This window comes from Amblyraja radiata, chromosome 22, assembly GCF_010909765.2.
Source record: "Amblyraja radiata isolate CabotCenter1 chromosome 22, sAmbRad1.1.pri, whole genome shotgun sequence".
In the NCBI taxonomy this organism is placed as follows: domain Eukaryota; kingdom Metazoa; phylum Chordata; class Chondrichthyes; order Rajiformes; family Rajidae; genus Amblyraja; species Amblyraja radiata.
The window spans coordinates 13,058,055-13,072,886 of NC_045977.1; positions in this window are offsets into that span (position 1 = coordinate 13,058,055).

Sequence of the window (14,832 nt, forward strand, 5' to 3'; positions counted from 1 at the left end):
CTTTAGGACACATTTGAGCCACCTTGAGATAGTTTGGGTCGTGACCCTTTTGTGCGGTTTCTTGTAAGAAATTAACAAAGCCATTTCCTGACCTCGAATGCTCTTAGTATATTCCATGTATAATTGGATATGTCTTGCTATACACAGACGTTCGTCATATGGATATGCCATAAATTCAATCACTTGACCCGATCAACCTGGTCTGTTTGTTTTATTAACTCATGTATGACAAACACCAGTTTCTCTCGTGAGATGATCAAGGAGTCCAGGCTCAGTTTGCTTAATGACTGGACTCGTTGTGCAGTAACTAACGCCGTGAGCATAACCATCTTCATGGTCAGTTTCTGCAGTGATAATGCTGTTTATGGGCCACCAGCTCCTCAGCATGTTTAAAACGACACCCACATCCCAGATTTTGGAGTACCTGGTTTTAGGGGGATTTGCATTGAATATGCCCCTCATAAGTTTTGTTACCAGGGGGTGCGTTCCCACCGTGTGCCGCTCCGTTCCTTGTGATAGGTAATTGGAGAGTGCACTTCTGGCACTATTGATGGCACTGTAGCCCAATCGTTTATCATAATGGAGGTTTGTTAAGAATTCCAATACGGCCGGAATGTTCTTGGCCCTTTGGTCTAGGTTGTTGTCAAAGCAGTATATATGCCCCATTTCTTGATGTGTCCGAGGTACTGCTTCCGTGTTGACAGTCTTTGTGCGGATGTGATGAGATTCATCGTCCTGTCTGACAGCCCCATGCCGTGTAGTGGGTCTTTCAGACTCTACAAATCAACAAATCCATAGTCTTATGGCATGTGTGACTGCCCCCCCCTCCAGTTAGTGGATGAATTAATAAATTCGGGCTATGTCCAATAATGGAACATGGTTCTAACACCATCCCCTGTATGACCGAATACCACGGTTGAGTAGGCCAATCGGGTACTATGAGAATCCCAGATGCCAAATATTGTTGAATTTTCCTTTGTACCCGATTGATGATGCAGAATGGGGGAAAAGCATAAAAAACGCCATTTCCCCCAATGCAGTGAGAAAGCATCTGTAGCTTCTGCCCCAGGGTCTGGTTCCCAGGACACATACCTTGGTAATTGGTGATTCAACCTGGACGCAAAAAATATCAATATCTGGTCTACCATATTTTGCTGTAATTTCAGCAAATACATTTTTATTTAACATCCATTCCGTGTTTTCATTAAATTTGCGTGACCTGGTGTCTGCCACTGAATTTAGCTTACCTGGTAGGTATGTTGCCGATATCCAAATGTTTCTTTGGATACACCATTTTGTAATACCATAGACGAGTTGTCAATAATGATGGGGTTGGAGCAATACCTAATGCTATGTTCCCACCACTGTAGTTCAATTATAGCTTCCGTAGGCAGCTCCATAGGTCTATCAAAATGACCTTTGTTAAATTTGAGTGCTCTAATTTTTGCTCTTTGCAAATTTTGATAATGTAATGGCCCAAAATGTGTGGCCGGGAATGTAGCCACAATCTTCCCAATTATCCGGCCTACCCGTCTAATGGAGGGTCTGTTGGTGTTAAGAAGCTCGCTGCAATCCTCCTGTAGGGCTGCGGCTTTATTTATTGGTAAAGTTACTAACATATTGACCGTGTTAATGGTGAATCCTAGATAATCCATATTCGTTTCTGGTATCAATTTACACTTAACTCCATGTCTGTGTTCCCCTCTGATGGGTACTGTATAGTATGCATCTTTTAAGTCAATGCTTGTCATATAGAAACCAGCTGATACTAATTCTTTAGCAGTGATAAAGGTATCCATCTTAAAATGAACATATTGAACAAATGTGTTTAGGGTTGAAAGGTCAATGATAATCCTGCAACCCCCATCTTTTTTATTTTTAATAAATATGTTTGATACAAATTTTAATTGTTCATGAGTAGTATGCTCAATCACACCTTTTGTATACAATCGTTGTAGCTCCATGTGGGCTTTAGATTGTTCGGTTTTTGTAAGGACGAAATGCCTTTCTGGTGTATGTTGTACTGGGGGGTTATTGGGATTAGTAAATTCTATCAGACAACCCTGAATACTGCTTAGAACATACGAGTCTGTAGTGATTTTACACCATTCGTCACTGTAGTATTGCAACCTCCCTCCCACCGTCGTGGGTCCCGTTTTTACAAAAGAACCACACCCACCTACCTCCATGGTTACTGGTGGTTGTATTATTTTCTTTGTTTTTTTTTTTGAAAAAAGGGGGTTTTGTTTTTATTCGTGTTCGTGGTTGTACTGGAGGTTTAGGCTTCCGCATCTTCCAGGGTGGCCGTCCCTGGCCATACCCTAAAGGAAGGCTGCTGCGGGTTATATTGGGTTCTGGCACTGCCACTGATATAAGCCACACTTTTCGGTCTTCCATGTGGCTGGTACCGTGATCCAAAATAAGCCTTTGCGCTGGTTTTGATGAGCCCCAGTGTCTTGGCTTCCCCAAACAAAAGGGTTGGGGTTTTAACGGCTCTTTGTTTGCAAATTGTTGCATATTTAGGATCCAGTGCTGGCTGAATAGCCGCCCTCCGCATGCTATTCAGCTCATATTGTACATTACAGAACAGGGCTAGTGCGTCTTGGTGGCCTTTAGTTTGCTCTGTTTTGTCCAGGGTGCGGATGTAAGCTGTGATCCCTGCCGTAAGCCCCTTTAAGGCTTTCTGGATTTTGAGATCATGGTTCCTGATGTCCTTCCCCATATGCTTCCAAATGCATTGGTTGACACTGGGGATTTGTAATGCATCACAGTTACCAGGTGGCAGATGTCTGGCCAGTGTCTCTGTGAATATTTGTTGTTGGAGTTGATGGCCAGACATGTAGTTAATACTGGCTGCCATCCTGGAATCCAAGTCTGCCCCTGTTTGACTTGGTTTGAAGTAATCAGCCACCATGTCCAGCAGTGTATGTTTTTCTGCAGATTCAGGATCATGGGAAGCTGTGTGATCAGGGTCTGGCCCATCAGGGTCCTGCCCACATTCCTCCGAAGAGGTCGAGATTTCAGGGGGTCCCTCATGGGGTACCCATATGGGGCTTGTCTGCCCATTGTGGCTAGTCTCCACATTCATGGGACTGCCACTGTGAAGGAGCTCCTCCAGCAGCTCCTTTAGACGGTCTCTGTTGAGCTGCACTTGCTATTTTTGGCTGCTCCCTCCCTGCAGCCTTTCAGCAGTGTGCTGCTCTTCTCTGTATCCCAGCTGTTCCCGTCCCCGGTACTCACGGGTGCTGGTTTGCGGGCTTTCCTCGTCCCGCCGCTGGCCACACCGGTCCTGACTGTCGGTCCACGTCTGTTCCCGGTGTTCCCGGTCAGCTGTTTCTCCTGGCTGCTCCGTATGCAGCCACTCATAGCGGGGTTGTTCCGTCTGCCGCACCCGTTCAGCCCTGGTCCGATATTGATACGGGCTGGTCGCCCGCTGCTGCTCCAAGTCGGGCTCTGCTAGATGGTACGTTTTTGTTTGAACTTTGCCTCCCGGCCGGTGAGTAAGTTTCGTCGGTGCCAGAATGATTTCTGGCACAGCTGATTCCTCTACCGAGGCTTCTAGAGCCGACGGCTGCTGTCTCTGCCGTTCATCCACGTTTACAACGCGTTTCTCGGGCAGCTTTTTTGCAGACCGCTTCCTTTTCACTCTGTCCATTTTTCTGTGAATAAAAATGCAGAGTCCTTACCTGCCTTTTGCTGGTCCTTTTTTCCTTCTCCCGTTACTGGGGGATGTCCTCCACCCTTCTGTTGACTCGTGCAATGCGTGTAGCGATATGGCACGCATGCGTTGGAAGCGGGTTCTTCACGTAGTCACTCACGTGACTCCGAAGTAAAATAGGAAATGTTGCAGTCAATTAGATTGGCAAATGTTAGTGCCTGATTCTAACTTGGGGAGGGAAAGGGGACATGCAGCATAGGCATTAACTCCTGAGGTTTAACTAAATATACCGGGTCTGTATCCAGTGTCAATGTTATGAGGCTGACAGATCTGTGTGAAAGGAGGGTCCACCTAATCTTCCATCAAGAACCATCATGGAGCATAAGGTATTATTCCTTATATTCGTATCATTGACTCTTTATCACAATGACTGCAAAATGTGCCATCCATTGCGATAAAAAACCATAAGAATTGGAAGCAGGAGTAAGAGTGGTTCACCGTTCAATAAGAATGAGATTGCTCTTACCCCAGGACCACTAAGCTGTACTAATCCCAAATTCTGTCATACTCTTAATATCTAAACATATTTCCATTTCTTTCTTTCTCCCGGGGAGCCGTTGGTGAGAGGAGGACTTACCTGGAGCTGTGAGTATAAATACAGCGCGGGGTTTGCTTCTACAGAGGCCTGGGGAGCCGTTGGTGAGAGGAGGACTTACCTGGAGCTGTGAGTATAAATACAGCGCGGGGTTTGCTTCTACAGAGGCCCGGGGAGCTGTTGGTGAGAGGAGGAGTTACCTGGAGCTGTGAGTATAAATACAGTGCGGGGTTTGCTTCTACAGAGGCCCGGGGAGCTGTTGGTGAGAGGAGGAGTTACCTGGAGCTGTGAGTTACCCAAATCTGCAACGTTCCATCTCACTTCCAGAGAAGGATTTTGATTCTGGTGGAAGCCTCTGATTGGTGGAAGAGGACCAGCGGAAGCAGCTGATTGGCTTGTATTGTATTTGTATTGTAATTGTAAGGCTTTATTGTATTTGGATAAGGGGGAGAATGAGGGCCAGGGCAGTTTACTGTTCTGGATGTCAGATGTGGGAGGTCATGGAGTCGGAGTGCCCTCCAGACGTCCACATCTGCGCAAGGTGCGTCGAGATGGGGCTCCTAAGGGACCGTGTCAGGAACCTGGAACAGCAACTCAATGACCTCTGTCTGCTCAGGGAGAGCGAGGAGGTCATAGAAAGGAGTTACAGGGAGGTGGTCACTCCAAGACCACGGGAGACAGAAAACTGGGTCACAGTTAGGAAGGGCAACGGGCAGAGGCAGGGACTGGTGAGTACCCCGGTGGCTGTACACCTTGAAAATAAGTACTCATGTTTGAGTAAGGGTGGGGGAGACAGCCTACCTGGGGGCAGCGACAGCGGCCGGACCTCTGGCACAAAGACCGGTCCGGTTGCTCAGAAGGGTAAGGAAAAGAAGGGGAGGGCAATTGTAATAGGGGACTCTATAGTCAGGGGGTCGGATAGGCGATTCTGTGGACGCAGACAGGAGTCCCGGATGGTAGTTTGCCTCCCTGGTGCCAGGGTCAGGGATGTGTCTGAACGTGTCCAAGAAATCCTGAAATGGGAGGGAGAGGAGCCTGAGGTTGTGGTGCATATAGGTACCAACGACATAGGTAAAAAAAGAGAAGAGGTCCTGAAAGAAGAATTTAGGGAGTTAGGTAGAGAGTTAAGGAGAAGGACTGGAAAGGTAACAATCTCAGGATTACTGCCTGTGCCACGCGACAGTGAGAGTAGGAATGGAGCGAGGTGGAGGATAAATGCGTGGATGAGGGACTGGTGCAGTGGGTATGGATTCAAGTTTCTGGATCATTGGGACCTCTTTTAGGGAAGGTGCGACCTGTACAGAAAGGACGGGTTGCACTTGAACTCAAGGGGGACCAATATCCTGGCGGGGAGATTTGCAAAGGCTACTGGGGAGACTTTAAACTAGTATGGTTGGGGGGAGGGACTCAAATTGGGAAAGCTAGCAGTCAGTGTGTGAGGCAGGAGGCAGAGAATGGTAGCACTGACCCAAAATGTAGGGGAGAGAGAAGAAAAAGAAAATAATCAGAGAATAAGAGAGGGTGGGTTTCTTAAATGTGTATATTTTAATGCTAGGAGCATTGTAAGAAAAGTGGATGAACTTAGAGCCTGGATTGACACCTGGAAGTATGATGTTGTGGCGATCAGTGAAACATGGTTGCAGGAGGGCTGTGATTGGAAACTAAATATTCCAGGATTTCGTTGCTTCAGGTGTGATAGAATTGGAGGGGCAAGAGGTGGAGGTGTTGCATTGCTTATCAGGGAAGATATTACAGCAGTGCTTTGGCAGGATAGATTAGAGGGCTCGTCTAGGGAGGCTATTTGGGTGGAACTGAGAAATGGGAAAGGGGTAGCAACACTTATAGGGGTGTATTATAGACCGCCAAATGGGGAGCGAGAATTGGAAGAGCAAATATGTAAGGAGATTGCAGATATTAGTAGTAAGCACAAGGTAGTGATTGTGGGAGATTTCAATTTTCCACACATAGACTGGGAAACACATTCTGTAAATGGGCTGGATGGGTTGGAGTTTGTAAAATGTGTGCAGGATAGTTTTTTGCAACAATACATAGAAGTACCTACTAGAGAAGGGGCGGTACTGGACCTCCTGTTAGGAAATGAGATGGGTCAGGTGGCAGAGGTATGCGTTGGGGAACAGTTCGGGTCCAGTGATCACAATACCATTAGTTTCAATATAATTATGGAGAGAGACAAAACTGGACCTAGGGTTGAGATTTTTGATTGGAGAAAGGCTAACTTTGAGAAGATGCGAAAGGATTTAAAAGGAGTAAATTGGGACAGTTTGTTTTATGGGAAAGATGTGGAAGAGAAATGGAGTACATTTAAAGGTGAAATTTTAAGAGTACAGAATCTTTATGTCCCTGTTCGGTTGAAAGGAAATCGTAAAAATTGTAAAGAGCCATGGTTTTCAAGGGAAATTGGACACTTGGTTCGGAAAAAGAGGGAGATCTACAATAGTTATAGGCAGCAAGGAGTAAATGAGGTGCTTGAGGAGTATAAAGAATGTAAAAAGAATCTTAAGAAAGAAATTAGAAAAGCTAAAAGAAGATATGAGGTTGCTTTGGCAAGTAAGGTAAAAGTAAATCCGAAGGGTTTCTACCGCTATATTAATAGCAAAAGGATAACGAGGGACAAAATTGGTCCATTAGAGAGTCAGAGTGGCCAACTATCTGCAGAGCCAAAAGAGATGGGGGAGATATTGAACAGTTTCTTTTCTTCGGTATTCACCAAGGAGAAGGATATTGAATTATGTGAGGTAAGGGAAACAAGTAGCGTAGCTATGGAAACTATGAGGATCAAAGAAGAGGAAGTACTGACACTTTTGAGAAATATAAAAGTGGATAAGTCTCCAGGTCCGGACAGGATATTCCCTAGGACATTGAGGGAAGTTAGTGTAGAAATAGCAGGGGCTATGGCAGAAATATTTCAAATGTCATTAGAAACGGGAATAGTGCCGGAGGATTGGCGTACTGCGCATGTTGTTCCATTGTTTAAAAAGGGGTCTAAGAGTAAACCTAGCAATTATAGACCTGTTAGTTTGACGTCAGTGGTGGGCAAATTAATGGAAAGAATACTTAGAGATAATATATATAAGCATCTGGATAAACAGGGTCTGATTAGGAACAGTCAACATGGATTTGTGCCTGGAAGGTCATGTTTAACTAATCTTCTTGAATTTTTTGAAGATGTTACTCGGGAAATTGATGAGGGTAAAGCAGTGGATGTTGTGTAAATGGACTTCAGTAAGGCCTTTGACAAGGTTCCTCATGGAAGGTTGGTTAAGAAGGTTCAATGGTTGGGTATTAATGGTGGAGTAGCAAGATGGATTCAACAGTGGCTGAATGGGAGATGCCAGAGAGTAATGGTGGATGGTTGTTTGTCAGGTTGGAGGCCAGTGACGAGTGGGGTGCCACAGGGATCTGTGTTGGGTCCACTGTTGTTTGTCATGTACATCAATGATCTGGACGATGGTGTGGTAAATTGGATTAGTAAGTATGCAGATGATACTAAGATAGGTGGGGCTGCGGGTAATGAAGTAGATTTTCAAAGTCTACAGAGAGATTTATGCCAGTTGGAAGAGAAGGCTGAAAGATGGCAGATGGAGTTTAATGCTGATAAGTGTGAGGTGCTACATCTTGGCAGGACAAATCAAAATAGGACGTACATGGTAAATGGTAGGGAATTGAAGAATGTAGGTGAACAGAGGGATCTGGGAATAACTGTGCACAGTTCCCTGAAAGTGGAATCTCATGTAGATAGGGTGGTAAAGAAAGCTTTTGGTGTGCTGGCCTTTATAAATCAGAGCATTGAGTATAGAAGTTGGGATGTAATGTTAAAATTGTACAAGGCATTGGTGAGGCCAATTCTGGAGTATGGTGTACAATTTTGGTCGCCTAATTATAGGAAGGATGTCAACAAAATAGAGAGTACAGAGGAGATTTACTAGAATGTTGCCTGGGTTTCAGCAACTAAGTTACAGAGAAAGGTTGAACAAGTTAGGGCTTTATTCTTTGGAGTGCAGAAGGTTAAGGGGGGACTTGATAGAGGTTTTTAAAATGATGAGAGGGATAGACAGAGTTGACGTGGAAAAGCTTTTCCCACTGAGAGTAGGGAAGATTCAAACAAGGGGACATGACTTGAGAATTAAGGGACTGAAGTTTAGGGGTAACATGAGGGGGAACTTCTTTACTCAGAGAGTGGTAGCTGTGTGGAATGAGCTTCCAGTGAAGGTGGTGGAGGCAGGTTCGTTTTTATCATTTAAAAATAAATTGGATAGTTATATGGATGGGAAAGGAATGGAGGGTTATGGCCTAAGCGCAGGTATATGGGACTAGGGGAGATGATGTGTTCGGCACGGACTAGAAGGGTCGAGATGGCCTGTTTCCGTGCTGTAATTGTTATATGGTTATATGGTTATATATTGAAGACTGAGCATCCATGACACCTCTGGGGAGACAATTCAAAAGGTTCACATCCTCTGGAAGATGAGATTTCTTTTCAACTCAGCTGCAAATTACCTTTTATTGTAAGACTGCGATACCTGCTTTAGACTCTTTCAACCGGGGGGGGGGGGGGGGGGAATAGCCTCCCTGGGTCTATCCTGCTAAGTACCATAATAAACTTGTACAGATCAATCAAAACACATCTCATTCTTCCAGAATCAGTCTGCATAATCTCTCCCGATGCATCATACATCAGAAGGTAGAACTCATCCATAGTATTTCAGAGATAGACACAAAATGCTGGAGTAATTGAATGGGTCAGGCAGCATCTCGGGAGATTAATGATGGGTGATGTTTCTGGTAGGGATCCTTCTACAGACTGAAAGTAGAGGGGAGGGAACTGGAGGTAAGAAAAGGCCAGAAAAAAGCAGGGCTGACAACAGATGACCAAGTGTGTAAGAAGGAACTGCAGTTGCTGGTTTAAACTGAAGATAGACACAAAACAGATGACCAAGGAAGGGTGGAGCCCATAATGGCCCATTGTTGGCTTGGGACGAGGTGATAATGAAGAGATACAAGGCTGCGAACAGTTGAACTAGTAGGACAACGAGGGTGAGGTTGGGGGGGGGGGGGGGGGGGGTTGAGGTGTAAGAGAGGTACTGCAGGGGTTACTTCAAATTAGAGAAATCAACGTTCATACCGCTGGGTTGTAAACTGCAAAATGTGCAGGTGCTGCTCATATAAAATGCTGCTCTTGCAGTTTGCATGTGGGCTCACTCTGACAGTGGAGGAGGCCCAGATAGAAAGGTCAGTGTGGGAATGGGAAGATATGGTTCACAGTTCCCTGCATATTCCCTGACCCAACAAGTCAACAGAGGATGTCATATCTGTGGCTCTTCACTCTGCCCTGACCCACCTGGACAATAACAACAGCTCAGCCCTCTCCTCTACTCCCTCTTCACCCGTGACTGCGTCCCTATGTATGGCTCCAACGCCATCATAAAATTCGCTGATGACACCACGGTGGTAGGACTGATCAGGGACAATAACGAATCAGCCTACAGGTAGGAGGTCCAGCACCTGGCAGCTTGGTGTACCAACAACAACCTTGTCCTCAACACACAGAAGACGAAGGAAATCATCGTAGACTTCCAGAAGGCCAGAGATGGCAGACATACCCCCACCCACATAAACGGGACTGAGGTGGAGCGCGTCTCCAACTACAAATTCCTCGGGGTACATATCTCAGAGGATCTGTCCTGGTCCCTCAACACCACCAAACTGATTAAAAAGGCGCAGCAGCGCCTCTACTTTCAGAGAAGGCTTAAGAAAGCTCACCTGTCCCCCCAGATCCTGTCCAACTTCTACCGCTGTACCATTGAAAGCATCCTGACCACCTGCTTCACGGTATGGTACAGCATCTGCACCACAGCTGACAGGAAGGCACTGCAACGGGTGGTGAAAACCGCTCAGCACATCATCGGTGCCCCACTCCCTGCCATGGCTGCTCTCCTCCGCACACGGTGTCTGAGACGGGCTGGGAAAATCATTAAGGACCACTCACACCCCAACCATGGACTATTTGCCCTCCTCCCATCAGGGAGGCGGCACAGGAGCCTCAGGTCTCGCACCAGCAGGCTGAGGAACAGCTTCTTCCAAAATACCATTACCCTGCTGAACACACAGGCCCGACGCTAGCTATCTTTTTTACCCTTTTAACTGTATATATTTATTTGCCTATGTACTAGATTAATTTACCCACATTGTACATATTGTTTTAACCAGTATTTTACTACTTTGCACTCTGGTTAGATTCTAAACTGCATTTCGTTCGACCTGTACTCGTATTTGTGCAATGACAATAAAGTTGAATCTAATCTAATCTAATCTAATCTAATTTGGAACAAAACATCTCTGTCCTTGCTTTGCAAGTATCTTACATTAAAGATCACCATATAATTTGCTTTTCCAATTGTTTGCTATTATTGCACATTAATTTTCAGTGATTTATCTACAAAGACACCCAGGTCTTTTTAAAGGTAGACAAAAATGCTGGAGAAACTCAGCGGGTGAGGCAGCATCTATGGAGCGAAGGAATAGGTGATGTTTCGGTTCAAGACCATTCTTCAGACTCTCTGTTAGGCGCTTCCCCCTCCTGGTGAATGCTATGTACTTACCTTACTAAACGTAGTATTTTAGACCACGTCTGTACTTTTCGCTCTAGACTGAGGAGGGCATGCGAACTGGCAATGGGTAATCTTGCCTCTGCTCAGTCTAGGATGAAGGACTGGTTCGACAGGAAGGCTTCTAGTAGGAATTTTTCTCCAGGTGACAAGGTCCTGGTGTTGTTGCCTATTCCTGGTTCCAGTCTGCAGGCTCGGTATAGCGGTCCCTATCAGGTGGTTAAGAAGGTTGGTGAGAGGGATTACGTTATTGGTACCCCTGATCGGAGGCGTAAGACTCAGCTCTGTCATGTCAACATGATGAAACAGTACCATGAGCAGGAGCCTGTGGAGGTTGATGGGTCGGAGCTATGTCCTTCTAAGCCTGTTTTGGCTGCAGTGGTGCTGCCCCCTGACACGGGTGGTGATGTGGGGGAGGCACGGTTGTCTGTGGCAGTAACGCAGGGAAAGCTGAGTAACTCTGAGGCTTTGGAGACGCTTCCCTTGCGGTTGTCTCATCTGACTGGCATATCCGTGGCAAGGATAATGTATTGGCTGATGCATTGTCGCGCCAGTGATGTCTGTGCTACTGAATAGTTGCTGAAACTTGGTGGTGTTTTTTAGTTCATTTTCAGAAACTTATTCAGTATCTTTGGGTGGGGGTGTTAGGCGCTTCCCCCTCCTGGTGAATGCTATGTACTTACCTTTCTCTGTTTCTATCCCAAGTACAGGCCTCGTGGCTGTGAGTCTGGAATCGAGGGGTTAAAGGCTCCTGTACCCGATTGGCCAAGCTGCGTCAGGTGACGGGTGACTCATCTGAAGTATAAATACCAGAGCTTCCCAGGATTCTCTCTCTTCTTCGTCGACCCTGACTGATGAGCAGACTGCTGGTGTGGGCCGAGGAAGCCTGACCACATGGCATAGAACTTTGTGTATTTTCACCATTCCTTGTTAACCGATATTGAATTGGGACGGATAAGGGCTGACCTTAGAGTTTTCGTGTATTGTGGTTTCAGGGTTGTATCTCTTTGGGCAGGTTTTGGAATCTCCGGTTCGACGGCCCATTGCGTGGCTGGCTGGAGCATTGTTAAATTGTATGTCGGTTTATCCATATCCCTGACTGGGTTGTTTAAATCAGGTTTGGGTTTTGTGTTCCAATGAATAATTAAAACTGTTTTTGAACCTGAACCTGGTTTTTGACTTGTGTTACGCGGCTCTGAAGTACTTGCATTCGGGAGTCGTAACACTCTCCAATTTCATTCTGTCATACTCTTAATATCTCTGCCTCTTCCTTTATTTTTCCCACGCTTCCCCTCCCCCCACATCAGTCTGAAGAAAGGTCTCGACCCGAAAGGTCGCCTGTTCCTTCGCTCCATAGATGCTGCCTTACCCGCTAAGTTTCTCCAGCATTTTTGTCTACCTTCGATTTTTCCAGCATCTGCAGTTCTTTCTTGAACAGGTCTTTTTAAACATTGGCACCTTTTATTCTCCCATCATGTGAAGAAAAACTCTCCTTTCCATTTCTTTGTAGCAAGTGGATGATGATCAAATTTTTCAACTTTACATTCTATTTGCCATGTACCTTCCCATTTATTTAACCTGCCTTTATTCCCCTCGACTTTCCTTGTCCTTCTCACAAACCACACTGTCACCAACTTTATATCATCAGTAAACGTGGATATATTAAACTGGATATCACCATCCAAATTCTTGGCATAGAACACGAAGAGCTGGAATCTCAGCACTGATCTCTTCGGCATGCCATTTGTCACAATCTCCAAATCTGATAATTGCCTGTTTATTCCAACTCTTTCTCTGCTTATCAGTACATTCTCCCCAAAACCTCATTTTGTTTAATAATCTCTTAAAAGGCACCTTGTTGAAAGCATTCTTAAACATTCAAGATTAATTGGTTCGCCCCCTATCTATTAGAGTCATAGAGTCAGCGTGAAAACAGGCCCTTCGACCCAACTAACCAACAGCAGTCAACATACCCTGTCTACACTAGTCCCACCTGCCTGTGATTGACCCATCACCCTCTAAACCTATCCTATCCATGTACCTGTCCAAATATCTCTGAAGTAATAGCACCTGCCTCAACCACCTCCTCTGGCAGCTTGTTCCACACACCCACCAGCCTTTGTGTAAAAAGTTACCCCTCAGGTTCCTCTTAAATCTTTCCTCCATCACCTTAAACTTATGTCCTCGTGTTCTTGATTCCCTTACTCTGGGTAAAAAACTGCATTTACTCGATCTCTACCTCTCGCAATCTTGTAAACCTCCATAAGATCACCCCTTATACTCCTGTGCTCTATTTTGCAAGTTACAGCATCAAAATCGATCTTTCCTCAAATGCATGTTTATCCTTTTCTAAGAACCTGTTACTATTTTCTTATTTGTCGACCAAGGTAGTCCAGCGAGCTGACCTCTACTAGGCTGAGGTCAGATGCCATCACTTGGACACCTCCTCCTACTAACCCCTCGACCATGACCCCACAGATGAGCACCGGGCCGTAAAATAAAGGTCTCGACCCCAAACGTTACCTATTCCTTTTCACCAGAGAAGCAACCTCACCCGCTGAGTTATTCCAGCATTTTGTGTCTATTTAACAGGTTGCACAAATTTCTTTCTCAACGGTTAAAGTTCTCTTTGTATTTTTCCTTCATTTCTGAACCGCTGGCTTATGATGCTGTGGAATCATTTTCCACAGTCATCAGGTTTGTGAGATTTATTGCCTTTCAATTTAATTTATTGAGTTTCAATCCTTCAGTTTTATCGGCTTTGCAATTATTTACCAATGCTCCCATCTAAAGCACCTCCCAGACCCATCTTTGTCAACTGAAAGGCTAACGGTAGCCAACAGACAGAAACGCCCAGTTCCCCTCCATGTTACAGACCAGGCTGACTTACAAACATATCCTTCTTTGGCGCTGAGTCTAAATCCTACATCTCCTAATTTACCAAGAAGCGTCCACGTCACGGGGCTGGAAACTCGAAATATTCTGAGCTAATTCTGCTACCAACGTTATCTATTGCAACAAGTGATGGCTTCCACCGATTGTCGCCAGAAGCTTGCGTCCTTTTCAGGACGGATGGTAACAGCGATGTCAACGTTTGAAACACGGAAGATGGACATGAAAGAAGAAGAATTATTAAGAAAAATTTGGGTCCCAGCATCACACGGGAGGGCTGGTCATCAACGCAATATACCACCTCTCCACCAATTCCAATATTGCTCGCCGGGGGGGGGGGGCTTTTTGTTGCCCTAGTATGGGTGTTGCGGGCCAAAGGTACTGATTGCCAGAAAGCTAGTAAAGACATTGTGGGCCGAATGGATTCTTGGGCTGGCAGCCAACTGTTGCAACAATTTTAAAAGCCAAGCCAAGGCAAACAATTGGGCTGCAGCCACATGCCAACCAAAATTCATTTTGTGAACACAAACTTGTTAAAAAGGCGAGGCAAACAATTGGGCTGCAGCCCCCCGACAACCAAAATTCATTTTGTGAACACAATCTTGTTAAAAAGGCGAGGCAAACAATTGGGCTGCAGCCACCTGACAACCAAAATTCATTTTGTGAACACAAACTTGGTAAAAAGGCGAGGCAAACAATTGGACTGCAGCCACCTGACAACCAAAATTCAGTTTGTGAACATAAACTGGTTAAAAAGGCAAGGCAAACAATTGGGCTGCAGCCACCTGACAACCAAAATTAATTTTGTGAACACAAACTTGTTAAAAAGCCGAGGCAAACAATTGGGAAGTAGGCATTTTACAGCCGAATCGAGAGGACTCACCATGGAGTAGACATGCGTTCAGTGTTATTCGCAGCTCAGAGAGCCGTGACCCTCTCGCTTCCTGGATCTGGCAGAGACTGAGTGAGGGACAACACTTCCGGGTTTTATCGTCCCTCCCCCCTGCCGCCAGCGGGGGCAGCAGAGAGAATGGAATTTTTTAAATAAACATTAATATCTC